This window comes from Pogona vitticeps, chromosome 10, assembly GCF_051106095.1.
Source record: "Pogona vitticeps strain Pit_001003342236 chromosome 10, PviZW2.1, whole genome shotgun sequence".
Taxonomy (NCBI): Eukaryota; Metazoa; Chordata; class Lepidosauria; order Squamata; family Agamidae; genus Pogona; species Pogona vitticeps.
Genome location: NC_135792.1, coordinates 9007358 through 9021881, shown reverse-complemented (window position 1 = coordinate 9021881; position 14524 = coordinate 9007358). Strand labels below are relative to the sequence as shown.

General features: G+C 40.7%; 1 protein-coding gene and 1 long non-coding RNA gene across 2 annotated transcripts in view; one reads left to right on the top strand and one right to left on the bottom strand.

Annotated features, from left to right (window-relative positions):
• Positions 1-14524, top strand: part of LOC144584427 (uncharacterized) — a 678013-nt gene that overhangs the window by 443470 nt on the left and 220019 nt on the right. The gene's annotated exons all lie outside the window — the stretch shown is intronic.
• LOC144584429 (uncharacterized) overlaps positions 943-14524 on the bottom strand; it is a 214042-nt gene continuing 200460 nt past the window's right edge. Inside the window, exon 2 of the long non-coding RNA XR_013538660.1 lies at positions 943-12747. This is a non-coding gene — a long non-coding RNA (uncharacterized LOC144584429). The remainder of the gene's footprint in view (positions 12748-14524) is intronic.

Here is a 14524-nt window from a genome sequence, read left to right as displayed (position 1 = left end):
TCGACACGAAGGCACTTCATCTTGCTGGAACAACGGAGCTTAGAGCTTATAAATTGTTGTTTGGGCGCTCCTAAGCTCGGGATAATGGGGAATCTAGCTGTTTGGAAACAAATGACCTTCCAAGTGGTTTCTCTCTCTCTCTCTCTCTCTCTCTCTCTCTCTCTCTCTCTCTCTCTCTGTGTGTGTGTGTGTGTGTGTGTGTGTGTGAGTTTAGAAAGAGAGGAGGGAAGGGAAAAGCTGTGAATTGCAATGGTTAAGACAAAATATCTCAGAATGAGGTCTTCTTGGAATACAACAGGAGTCAGGTCAGGTTCATGAAGAATGGAAGGAGACTCAAACCCTTGACCATTCCAAACTTATTTCCAGGCGTAAGACATTTCCTTCCATGTACATTTTTGTTCCTTTATCAAAGGAAAAAAAAGAAAGAGAGAGAGAGAGAGAGAGAGAGGCCCTGCTGGATCAGGACAAAGGCCCCTCTAGTCCAGCTCCCTGTCTCTCACTGTGGCCCCACCAGATGCCTTGGGGAGCACACAACTGGAGACCTGTCTCCTGATCCCCCTGCCCTGCATCTGGCATTTGGAGGAACCTTCCTTTGAAGCCCGGAGATTATAATCCCCATCATGGCTTGTGATGGATTTTTCCTCCAGAAATCTTTCTAATCCCCTTTTGAAGACATCTAGGCCAGATGACATCACCGCTTCCTGTGGTAAGGAGTTCCAATGACTAACACCATGCTGGGTAAATAAATATTTTCTTCTGTCTGTTCTCACTCTCCCACCACTCAATTTGAGTGGATGTCCCCTGGTTCTGGTATCGAGTGAGAGGGAAAAGATCTTCCCTCTACCCACTTTATCCACCCCCTGCATAATGTTACACGTCTCAATCATGTCCCCCCCCCCCGAGGCACCTTTTCTCTAGACTAAAGAGCCCCAAACTCTGTAGCCTTTCTTCATAAGGGAGGTGCCCCAGAGCAGTAATCATTTTAGTCGCTTTCTTTTGCAAAGAATAAAGAAAGGGAGAAAGGGAAAAAAGGTGAAAAGGAAAGAAAAAATAACTCTGCAAATGAAGTAAGAAGTCTTTCCTGGTCTACATGAACTCTTGACTTGATCGCTGAAGGTGTTGGTGGGAAGAAAAATTGCTTGAGAGGATTTCAGAAATAATCCTTGACTTCCCTACTCCCCACCCCACCCCCAACTTTTTCCTTTTTTTTTTCCTGGTAGGAATCTCTTGAGAAAAGACTTAATCCAAGTATGGGATCCTAAAATAACATATTTGTTGTTCTAATGAGAAGCACATTCAGCTCAAAAGAGACAGATGATGCATCAAAGCATCTGGAGGGAAGGAACAATGTTGCCTTCTGAGGATCTTGGGAATGATTCTAAAGATAGTGGATGAGTGTGTATGTGTGTGTGTGTGTGTGTGTGTGTAAGTTGTCCGGTCATTTACCCAAACACCTCTGAAGGTCCCCCCAATGCCATCAGCAGAATTATAGTTCCCTTGAAGTTCTGAGTGGAAACTGATGAGATTCTATCCATTTGATTCCCTTCCAAGAGGTTCATCCATGTGGATGATTGAGCATAACAAGTAGAGACAAAATAGCAATGGGTTCTCCAACGCAAGGCTAGAATCTATATGAAGGCTTCTGCTGCGTGAGACTAAGGGTAAGGCTATACATGAATGTTTGGTCCATTCTGAGGATAGGCTGGCTCTCTCCTTTTCCTGATGTTCCATGCAATAAAAATGTCAGGACAAATCAGCCCGTCCACCATGCATTCCATGAATGATGTGATATTTTCCATAGGAGGAATAACCCCATGATCTTCCACTTGCAATCAAATGTGGTACAATCCAGACCCAGGTTCACTTCTTGTGTGAGAAGGAGGTCTGGGTAGCTATTATTGTACTCCTGAGAATGGAATGAAATGAAGAGACCGCCCACAACTTATATTAAAAAGCCTTTCTGAGCAAGGGTGGACAGAAAAGCAAGAAACAAATGCTTTGAAAATGAGTAAATATCTGTGTTGTTGTTTTTTTAAATTCTGAGATGCAGTCCCTCTCTGCCTACTTTTTAGGAGGGCAAACGTGGCCTTTGACTTTATGGCCAAACATTTTATTTTTGATTATTGCTCTCCAGGTCCATACGTATAGAAAAAATTGCACATTAATCCTGCCCCCCACTGCAAATTGTACAGGTATTGTATTGTGCAAATAAAACAGCAAATAAAAAATTAAGTGGTTGTTTCAAGACTTGAGGGGCTTTGAGGTTTTTTTTTTTAAATGGAAGCTCTTTAGCAGTCAACCCCCCCCCCCCAAAAAAGGGTTTTTTGGTCATTACTTCAGTGTCTGAATACTTCTGATCCAAATCTCTCCCCTCTCACCCCACAAGGAGTGCAAGAAAAGGTCAAGACATTGGAAAAAAATGTTTCCACAACAAAACCATCTTCTTAATTTAGTTGAATTGACTCACTGGTATGATCCCCTCCCCTCTTCCCCCCCTTTCTTTTTTTCTTTTTTCACAACCCATCATTCTCGTCATTCTCATGTCTGGCTCTCTTTCATCTTCGAGATATCCCAGCCTATTTTAGCATCCCCTCCACAAAGAGGGATACGTTTTAATCTGCACGTCCCCTGGGAAGCCTTTCAGGGGGGAAAAAAAAATCACCAAAAAACGGGAATTCAGAACTAGCTCCAGTTTGAGGCCAGGACATGAAACTATAAAGGGATGTGTAGAAATAAACAGGGGCTACAGTCCGATGCCCATTTACCTGAGATGAGCTCTCCACGAGCAACCTGAGGCTGCAGTCACACGAGTAAAATATTTCTGAGTTACTCCTCGTTGAATTTCGACTTTTTTTGTGTGTTCAGATGACGCACAGCCGTTACTAATTCCTTTACCCCGCCCTTCTCTGCGCTACCTCTGCATCAAATCCAGCCTGCTGGGAGTCTGCTACTATATATTTATTTATTTAATTAATTTATATCCCGCCTATCTCATCAGTTATGACCACTCTAGGCGGCTTACAACATAAATAAAATACACAGATAGATATAAAATTATTACGTAATGAACAATGAGCAAATTCAACGAGATGGAAAACAAACAGTAGGAGAAGAGAGGGAAGGAAGACATCAGGAGTTAACTGGAGGGAAGGCCTGCCGAAACATCCACGTTTTTAGTTGATTTTTAAAGATACCCAGTGAGGGGGCTGCACGAATCTCCGGAGGTAGATTGTTCCAGAGGCGAGGAGCCACTGCCGAGAAGGCCCGGTTTCTTATTTTTTTCCTTCCAGGCCTCCCTCGGCGTTAGGCTCCTCAGCCTCACCTCCTGGCTCGCACGAGTGACACGGGTAGACCTTGGTGGGAGTAGGCGGTTCATCCTGCAGTACAACTGACATTCCACTGAGTGTACACTACTAAATCAATTCATTCCCTTTACATCTTGTATGTGGTTCCACTTCTCCCACCTGCTGTCATTCAACTCCCGTAATTTTTTAAATTAATTTTCAAACAGAGATGTTGGCATGCTTCTGTCAAATACAGCTTGAAGTACTTGAGGAAGGTCTTCTTGGCCTGCCACCCAACGGCATGCTTCTGCCAGGTGGTGCTAAGAAGACAATGCACTTTTGAGGTAGTCTTGCAGCCTGGGCAATTTACCAACACACTGATATACCTACACTTTTTTTTTTAAGAGAAGGGGGCAGAAAATGCAGAGAAAAGGATATATCCTGCTTGAGGGGTGTAGATGAATGGATCACTTCTAAAAAAGGGACAATGGTTTTTAAAATGTATGAATCACTATCACAGGATATATTGTACAGGTGTACCAGATAGGCGGGATATAAACAAACAAACAAACAAACAAACAGACAGACAGACAGACAGATAGATAGATAGATAGATAGATAGATAGATAGATAGATAGATAAATAAATAAATAAATAAATAAATAAATAAATAAATAAATAAATAAATAAATAAATAAATAAATAAATAAATAAATATGCCACATGAACACAATGTGCAAATATATAGAAGCTGGAAGATGTGAAATAAAAGGGGGCAATTCTCCAATGAGAGGATTTTTTGTAGAAATTTCCGGAGATTTGTTTATTATATTTTTAGTATACAGCCCCTCTAATGTCAGGAGGATTTGCAATGCTGAAATCCTGATGCTTAGTGTAGTAAGTCATACAGTGGTGCTTCGACCACCAAGAGATTCATAATATTCATTTAATTTATCGTAATGTTCAATCCTCAGCTGATCCTAGTCTACCACTTGTTTTAGGATTCATTGAGTCTTCTGAAGTAGTTCATAGGTGGATCATGATGAAATGGTTGTATCGGTATTTTATCTGCTTTGAAGAACTTCTGTCCCTCTGCTGGACTTCAGATACTCAAAAATGGTAAGAGATAGTAAGAGAATTAGAATGGCCACTTCTATAATGAAAGGTGGAAGGAACTGGGTCTGTTGCACTTGGAGATTAGATTAGTAAGAAATACCCAACTGTCTTCATATTTTTAAAACCCCTGGAGAACCATTAATTCTCAACTTTTGGCCCTTGAGATAGTTTGCATTTGAGCTCCATAGGTCTTTGACTGTCAGTCCTGCTGGCCCGAGCTTCTGGAAGCTAAAGTCCAAAACATCAAGAGAACCTCAGACAGGAAATAAGACTACTTCATTTTTTTCTTGCTCCAGGAGGTAGGATGCAAACAGAATGGCTGAACTTGCAATGCAAAGGATTTCTGCTAAACACTGAGAAGAATTTCCTAATTGGCTTGAGTTGTTTGGGAGTGGAAGAGACAGTGGAACTGAATGCTTTGGATGGTGGCGGACCTTCTTTCATCAGAGGTGCCTTAACCAAGACAACAAGAATGGAAGGACTAAGCAAAAAGCAGGGACTTTCCCATGCTGCAGGATAGCATATTGGCTTAGGCCTCTGGTTGCCAAGCCAGAGTTGGGGATTTCAGTTCTCCCCTGCGCTTTCTCAATAGGAGCTGGACTCGATGATCCATGGAGTCCTTTCCAGCTCTGCAATTCTAAGATTGTTGTTGTTGTTTAGTCATGTACGACTCTTCGTGACCCCATGGACCAGAGCATGCCAGGCCCTCCTGTCCTCCACTGCCTCCCGGAGTTGGGTCAAATTCATGTTGGTTGCTTTGGTGACACTGTCCAACCATCTCATCCTCTGTCGTCCCCTTCTCCTCTTGCCTTCACACTTTCCCAGCATCTTTTCCAGGGAGTCTTCTCTTCTCATCAGATGGCCAAAGTATTGGCACCTCAGCTTCAGGATCTGTCCTTCCAATGAGCACTCAGGGTTGATTTCCTTCTGAATGGATAGGTTTGTTCTCCTTGCAGTCCAGGGGACTCTCAAGAGGCTCCTCCAGCACCATTGCAGTATTATATAATTTCTATTCCTTGATTCGTTTTGATTTATCTGAGCAGTTAGGGACTCACACTTCCTGTTCCAGAGCTTGGAAGGATTACTTTTCAAAACTATGACTTCCAGAATGCTCTCACTAGCATGGGCACTGGTTGTAACCCAAAATGGTTATTTTTTTTCTCAAACATCTGCCCTATTCTGGCAAAGTTAACGTGTCTTGTATCATTGTTCCCAAAGGCTAGAAGGTAGACTTGCCATGCCATCCATTTGTCACCCCCCTTGCTTAATAAAAATGTTTAATTTTCAGCGCTTTCACTATAACTGTTGCTTCCATATGTATCTGTATTACAAGACATCTGTTTATCATATGGCACACAGCCGATAAGGGACCTTCTCCTCCTTTCTCATTCCCGATTAAAGATCCCAATTAATGTAATTTGCTGGGAGGTGCCCACAACACAGCTTTTAAATCAGTGTCATGAAAACCTCTGTGGGTTAATCCCGCACATTTGTATTCAGATGAAACACGGCCTGACAAGGTCAGCCAGTACAAATTGATGGATCTTTATCCTTTTAACCTTACAAGTGTTGTAGAAAAGGGAACAGTTTCATGGCGAGTTCCTTCCAATTACTTCACTTTCCTGCACACACCGGCGCACACGCACACACATCCAGAGAATGAAAAATGGCCTCTGATTTTCTTGGCCTCTTGATAAAAGTAGCTTTCAAGGGAGAAGCAAAGGTCTCGGAGCAACTTTTCCCTTGACTTCGTCAGTTATTCCAGTTTCCTTTTGTACTTAATTTTCTTTTGAAAAGGTAAATACTCACCTACTCTTTATTTTCCCCAGTGCAAAATTTAGAAAGACGAAAACTTCCTCCTTTAATTGGTTGTATGCTTAATCTGAAGCAGAACTATTTTTTGGCTACTCAATGTGGCCTTAGTTTGCTTATGGTATATTTTAAAGGTCACTTTTCAAATCCTGATACAGGGAAAAGATATCAGCAGTACAGAAAGGGGGGAAAATACTGGTTGAATGAAACAAAGATATACTCCACAGAAACTGGTAAAGCACTAGACAAAAGCAAGAAATACAATGCTCATCTTAACCCACAGTCTTTAAAAAAACTGCTGTCAGTTATTTGTTTCTGTTCTTCTCTGCATTTATTTCATCCGAGTGGTTTCCTCTTGCACCCTGCCCTAAGTTCTTCTTTTGGAATTACAATATGAAGGCCCAAATCCAATTTCTCCTCCTAATTAGAGTACAGCCAGTAAATGGGCTGGTGAAGAGTTTTATCAATACCATTGACTCAATGGATCCCTTCTGATTGTGTAACTGGATTCGGGTTAAAAATAACAGCCTGCTTTGAAAGGGCTGCTTCCTTGATTTGTCACACTGTGCTGGCAATCTGATGTCAACATTTAAGGGCCACAACAATAACAAAAAGGTGTTCTCTGAGAGCATGCAGCTTGCTCAAGGCCACAGAGGCTTGCTATTCTGAGATGCGCTGTAGAAATCAAACTTCCAGCATCTGGCTCTGTAGCGAGATACCTAAGTCACTGAATTATCCAGCCATCTCTAAAGATGGCCTGTAATTTACCTGCAGACAATTAGAAAACCAATGGCCTAACTGTAGAACAAGTATCACATCTTGCTGTTGACACAAGATACTAATCTTAGTGCCATGTTTTGGACTATTTTCCATTTCTGGCCAGCTTTCAAGGGTAGCCCCACGCAGAAGATCTCATCGTAGTCAATAGAGGTTATCAAGTCTATGCCTTACAGTGTTTGGATATGTCTTCCCTAAAGCTTGGGATTGTTACTTACTTTGGCTTACAAAACACAGACAACTGGTGGGGGGATTCTGGGAGTTTTTATCTAAGAAGTTACTTTCCCCAGTTCTCTTCCATGGTATCATTCACATCTTCTGCCATCAAAACAGCTATAGGTGGAAAAATCTGCAATGTCCTTTGCTGTATCTTGAAATTCCTTGCCCAGGAAAAACATGCTAGCACTCGGTCCTCCCCTTTGTCTGAATGTCGCCTCAGCTTGGGGAAAAAAAAATAAACCACAATGAAAAACCAGCCACTCCTCTTTTTCCAAAATTCCTTCAGAGGCAACAAATGTCCATTTCCAGATCCTAACATAGGGCAACTGCGTCATCACCTGTCAGATGTTTGCTTCTCTTTTTCGAGGAGCAGAAAGTGGAAGTGAACACAATGAAAAGCAATTTCAGGTGGGGTTGCAATGCATCATTTTTGACTCTGTTTTGAATGTCAGTGCTTAGTCATGGGAAGGCAAGATGGTTATCAACCCCCATGTAATTTCCAGTGTATGTTTTTCACCCCCAAAATAATAATAATTTTTGAACCCCTGCCATTTTCTGTTGGCAAGACCTTAACTGCAAAAGAGACAAGGGCACGTCTATTTTGGATTCTTATTTTGAAGTAGCTTTGGATACCATAGAAATCCACTGGCACAAAACAGACACAACATTGGCTGGACATTCATGGAGCTGGCAAATTACGCTTATCAATGGAACACATACAGAGCAGAACGGAAGCGAGCGCCAATAAGGATTCAATCAGTCATGGCAGATGTATACAGTTCTCTTTTGATCTCGTAGGATGCCGCATTTAGATGACATAGTTTTTGCCCCAGTTTTCTCTCTCGAAATTTATCAGACAAGGGCGATATCCATTTTTGCAAGCTAAAATTAGCACACACACCCCTCTCTCTTTCTCTCTTAGGGATAAACAAATTCTGCAGGAAAACGTAGAGTACAAAATCATTTGGCAGGGATAGGGTGTATCCGCTTTAGCTTAATTCCTATTTTTAATTTAAGAATCGGAAATAATATTGGAATTGTGGACAAGAGACCACAAACATGATCATAGAGTGCCTGTGGCTTCTGACTTTGAAGGAAAGCAAAAGCAGGATTTGAGCAAAGAAGGTTAAGGTCAAAAGTAATTCAAAGTTTTGAATGGTTAATAAGCTTTTGGTGAAAATAATTATTTTTCTGTTTGGTGCTTCGATCTATTTAACTGTGATCAGTATGGGCTTATACGATGAGACATTTATGCTGTGGGGTTGGATGGCCTGCTGATTTGATTGCATCCAACCCATTACATGACCTTAGTGCTACAGTCTTGTTGTATAATTGCCAAAGAGGTACTAAGTGTTTCTGTATTCTAGAGTCCTTCGCTGCATCGTAAAGGACTCTGGAGTGCATACTGTGTCTCCATTCATTGATTCTGAACTATGCCACAACTGGGGACATAGTAACTTTTCTTCTGGGGCTGGTTTTATAGCCAGTGGGAAATTCTTACGGAGCGAATTTTTTTTTAAAGTGGAAAGTCCTTACATCTTCTTTAACTCAATGGCTCTGGCCCGAAGGACAGTGTTTCTAGACTTCACAGTTTGCTGAGTTGTGGTTTTTGGATATACCATCAGACAAAGGCAAAGCTCTGAGTGTAGACATAGCTGGTAATATCAGGTGGCCTCCTGCAGTTTGAGTCAAAACCTGGAAAAGTTCAATGAAGAAACTAAAGAAGTCATTGTAATGTCCGAATATAAAACAAAGGGTGGTTGAAGAATCTTAAAATTCTGTAGACCTCTCCCTGCACCTTAGAGAGGGAGGTTTATATGTTTACACCAGAGCTTAGAAAAGTTACTTTTTTGGGGTTTCAAATTCACCAGATTTCAGTCTCTCAAAGACTTTTCCTTTTGAACAACAACAACAAAACTTTTTTAAAATACACATTTTTGTCCGTATTTTAGTGAGGTTAGCTAATTTCTGATCAAATTTTGAAAGCCAAAATGACAGCTTTTTTATTTTTAGGAGCCAAAAGCTGGGGGAAAGGTATAAATCTTTGCTTTCACCTTGTAAGGAATTGAATCAAATTAAATCACAAGGCGGGTAACAAGCAAAGTAAATGAGATTTTGTGAAATAAGCAGAGATAGTTCAAAATGTGCATAATGTGGGGAGCGTGAGGATCAGGTATCATTCCTTGCCTTTCTCTGTGATGAACAGAATCAAAATAAAATTACGGAAAAATAGGAGGCAATGCAGTTAAATGTTTGCAAAATGAGAAATACAGTTTAAATTACTTTCCATTTCATTCATTTTAGTACAGGCAGTGCAACTGTTCTATGGGGTCTGAGTTGTTTTATCCTAGACTTTAAATAGCTTGCTTGTTTAGTGTAAAGTGACACAGCTTGGCTAGTGAATAGCATGTATTTTTAAAATACTTGTTCTATTTATTATTTGCTGAAGGTCACAACATATTTCCATATAATTTGCTGCCTTTCAGAATCTTTGGGCACCGTAGTCAGAATGAATCTGAGAAAGGGAACTTGCATTTGCTCTTCAATAAACGTTTGGGGCATTTTGAATAGTTCCTTTACTATTCCCCAAAGGGCTCAGATTTCAGGGGAGAAGCCAGACTGAAGGACCACAAGACAATTAGCTGCAGAAGTCCAAGTTGAGGCAGGGAGGGTTCGCATTAACCTGTCATGTCAAAAATGTGATGATAAGATGGAGGAAATCTAGGGGGTAGAGAGGAAGTTCATGCTACAAAGCAAACAAATACCAAGTCACTTAATTTTGCTAATTATCCTAGCCTCTGGCTCCCCCAACCCCCACATGCCCCTTCCTCCCTAATCCATGGCCTCTGATATAAAACTGGGAAGAGGAGATAGCAAATGGCATTTACTAAAAGCATCCTTGCAAATGGCAAGTATCCATAATCCATGGACTCCCTCCCAAGCATGCATGGAAGATTAATTGATTTATGTAGCATCACAAATGGACACTTGTGCAAAGAAAATGATCCATGACACGGAGATAAAATCACTGAATCTTTACTGCAAGTAGGTGGCCTTTCCCAAAATCCAGAAAAAAACAAACAAGGAAATCCCCAACTCCTACATATAATAAACATAACTTGGAACACTTTGGGTAAAAACATACACTATTCTTTTTTAAAAAACTCTAGTTTGGTGCTCCCTATATGTTCTGAGTTTGTTCATGACTTTTTTCATGGAGAAATGTGAACCATTCATTTCAATGGAAGGAAAAGACCTGTATATACAGGGAGCTCTCTATACACAACACTTTTTTGTTCCATGAAATAAACAGATCAGCACCAAACCCCTCCAATGTCATGGACACCAACCCTCTAGAGCAGTGTTTCCCAACCTTTGGTAGCCCAGGTGTTCTTGGACTACAACTTCCAGAAATCCTGACCAGCACAACTGGTGGCGAAGGCTTCTGGGAACTGCAGTTCAAGAACACCTTGGCTACTCAAGGTTGGGAACCATGGTCCCAGACAATAATTAAAATTGAGGGGGGGAAATTTGCACACCTCTCAAGCCCTAAATATTAAACCAGAAGTGGCCAGGCTAAACCTATGGAGAGCAAAAACATCATGCCTTACTGAATGGGCGAAGGCTGAAGAGTGTCTCCCACTGAGAGATGAGTCTGGCTGGACCATCTGGAAGGCACTTAACGGTCTTTGAAGCGAAGTAGGAAGATCAAAGAATAGACAAGTAAAATAGGGCTACCTGGATACAGGACAAATTTTCTGGGACTCTGGAGAGATTCAATCATGTGCATGTATGTTTCAGCCAACCACATGTACAAAAGAAGATCTAGCAAATGGCCAAGATAACACTATTGAAGTTTCCTGCTTCTGGACAAAAACAGTCTATCTTAATGTTCTAGTTTTACCCATATTTCATATAAGTCCATAATTTTAAATTGTGCAATGCTCTGACATGAATAAAGAAAAGAAAGAATCGGTGGGTGGCTTGCCCCTCATTCTCTTGGCTTGCCCTTACATTGTTTGTTAAGAAGAGTGTTGAATCATCTCTGCTGACCTCTGGTGCATTTGCAGGCTCAGTTGGAAGTGCTGGCTTTAATTAAAAAGCCTCTCCACTGTCTTGGGCAGTGATATCTAGAGAAGTACTCCATCCATAATGCTTGTGTCTTGCATGCATCCTGGAGAGCCAGTCTGGTGCAGATGTTACGAGTTCTGCACTAAGATTCAAGAGATGCAGGTTCTTGCTGAAGTCGAGACATGAACTCAACGCTTGACCTGATCTTGCACCAGTTAATGTCCTACTAGCCTTTACAGAGTTCTTGTGATGAAACAAAATAAGGAAGACCATGTCAATTCTCTGATGTTCTCTGGGGGAAAAGAAGAAACCAGGGAAGGAAATATAGCACACAAACAATGATGCTCAAAATGGGAGCAGTTCTTTTCTTGTAGCTAACAAACCTGGAATGCCACTCCTAGGCATGCCAGCCTGGTGTCAAGCTGGTTGACCTTTTTATTAGTTCCTATAATAAAAAAATATTTTAATAATTATTGCAACAACAATAATTCAGCTTCACCGACTCCTTGAAGTATGAAAGCCACAGAACAAACCATTATAGTTTGTTACTTCTTTTACTTAAAACTCTAGTTTAAAATGCCTTTTCTTGGGCTGGTTTTACATTTATCTTCTTTATTTAAAACGTTGCCTTTAGTGTTGCTTTCAGTGTTTGTTTGTTTTTTCAAAGCAATTGGCTTTACTATTTTTTTAATGTGATGGTTGCTTTTCTTGCCTTTTTAAAATTACATATGCCATCCTGAGATCTCACGCTAAGAGGCAGCTCATAAATTGTCCTCTCTTATATTAGTTAAAATCTCGATCTAAACTTCTAGGCTTACAATGGAGACAACATTATTTTTGGAGATAAGAAAAATAATGCTCAGACATAGCTGCCAACAGTTATCTATCAGTGAAAGGAAATGTAGCCTAGAGTTGACATTTGAGAAGTTTAGAGGGAATCATGTTGTCATAAAAGGGGAATAGTCTCCCTTCTGTTGAGGCTGAGTTTGCAATTAGAAGATGTTTTGGATGTGTTTGCAATCAAACACTTTGCTGCAGATAACATGGTGGACCCAACCATTGGCACCCGCTGGCTCTTTCCTCTGTCTGTTCCTCTTACTCCTGGCTTTCTGGTGTGCCGATGTTACACACTAAAACAAAACAAAACAAAACAAAACACAAAACACACACACACACAAAACACAAAACTCTTTGCTCTGAGCCAGTGAGTCCTGGTGCCTCCTATAAATGGTCACCTAGGTTTTAAAGCAACATAATACCCAAGGAGACGGGGAAGCGGTTTCCAGCCTTTGCTTCGTCCCTTGCCTCAGGACCCAGTGGCAAAGAAAAGAAAATCAACACATGTTTAAGACTCTTGTGTTGATTTTCTTTTCTTTTCTTTTCTTTTCTTTTCTTTTCTTTTCTTTCTTTCTTTCTTTCTTTCTTTCTTTCTTTCTTTCTTTCTTTCTTTCTTTCTTTCTTTCTTTTTCTTTTTTCCCACTGCTATCTTTCAAACACCCTGCTCTCAAATGAATTTTGTGAAACCTTCATGTCTGCTTTTGGAGGCGAAGTCTTCCATTTTTTAGTAAGTCCCACAGAGAATGATTGATGTAAGCTTTTTCAAAACCACAGTGCTAACAATTTGTCTGTCTCAGCATGGCTGCAACAGCTTTCATTGTGTGATGATTATTCTTACTATACCATCTTTGGGCTTCTCTTCCTTCCTTTTCTCTCTTCATACCGGGAAGAGCTGAAATTCACTTTTATTGGTGGTCTCCTTTATCATACGGTGACGGTTGTGGCATAGCTCTAGGAGAAAATACCCCAGGGTTGGGTTTAGTGTGTAGAGTTTGGGGGCCAGAGATGAAAAGAACTTGAGGCATGAAGAAGACAGTGAGAGGGTGAAGGAATGAAAGAGAAAGCAGAGTCACTGTGGTAGTGAGAATGTTTCACCTCAGGACTTTGTGGAACTGAACACTGTCAGAACTGTGTCTGCCGTGACAATCTCTAACACTCCCCAGGCCAAGGAAACCCAGTGAAAGAATGGCAGTGCCCACCCTGAAACTGAGGAGGTAAACGTTTATTTTTATGTCCTCCTTCCTCTTTCATTCTTTTTCTCCCTCTCTCTCTCTCCCCCCGAACGATGGAGCCTAACAAGGACCACCAAGAGTGGCTTCTCTCTCCCCTGTGACTATGTACAATTCACATTTATGTTGGGCTGTGTTTTTTTTTTAAGTTTCCCTTAGGTCATCCACCTTGTTTCCCTCCCCACCCCACCCCACCCCCCAAACAGGAAACGTGTTTCAGATGTTTATATGCTAAACAGTAAGACAGCTAATCTACCCATTTAACAGGCACTGGCAACTGGCAAACGGCCTGTCCCCTTGACTCCGGTTGCATTAATACCTTTCAGTTCAAGTTACATGTTCTCTCCATAATAGTCTCAGATCCAAAATATTGGATAACTCATACCTATTTCCTTTTTGGACTGATTGGAGGTAGTTGAGCTCAACTGGAATTGGCGCATTAAAAGAAGAATTCAGCCTTTTTGCAGGAAGAAAGAGTTGGAAACACAGAACTATTCTGTTCCCGTTGCTTATGTTAAATACATTTGCAGTTTGATTTCTGTGTAATGTTCAGGCTCAAGTTAGGGAATGACTGTTTCCATAGTTTAGCCAAATACATGGACGAGGAATGTAAATCCTGACTTGGTCCATCTTATCTTGTTAACTGAATCAAAGCCATCAATAAATCCATCCATCCATCCATCAATCTCTTCACCATGATTCCCACCCACCCTTTGGCTAGACCCGGAAAGATTTTGCACATTTCTGAGAGTACTTTTTAGTAAAATAAGCAACATAGAAACATGTAAAGATTCTGGTTTTATCTTGTGGATGACCAACAATAACTTTGGATGGGTTGCTTGTTTCTTTATGAGCAATCAATCTCCCTCCCTCCCTTTTTGGTTGTTTTGTGTATGTATATATATATTTAATGAAACTAAGTAAGTGTATACTAAGTATATTAATATATACTAAGTGTGTCTATATATCTACACTTAGTTTCACAAAGGGAACAGAGATTGGAAAGTTACTTTCTAGAACTAATTTGTTCCTGTAACTGATTTGGGCATTTACAAGTTGCCAATGTTTATTAAGTATTGAAAATGTAATGTTCACATTAGTCACATTCCTTGCTACTTTTATGTTACTTTCTGCTACATTTTTTGTGTGAAAGAGAACCCTTAGGAACAAACAAAACAA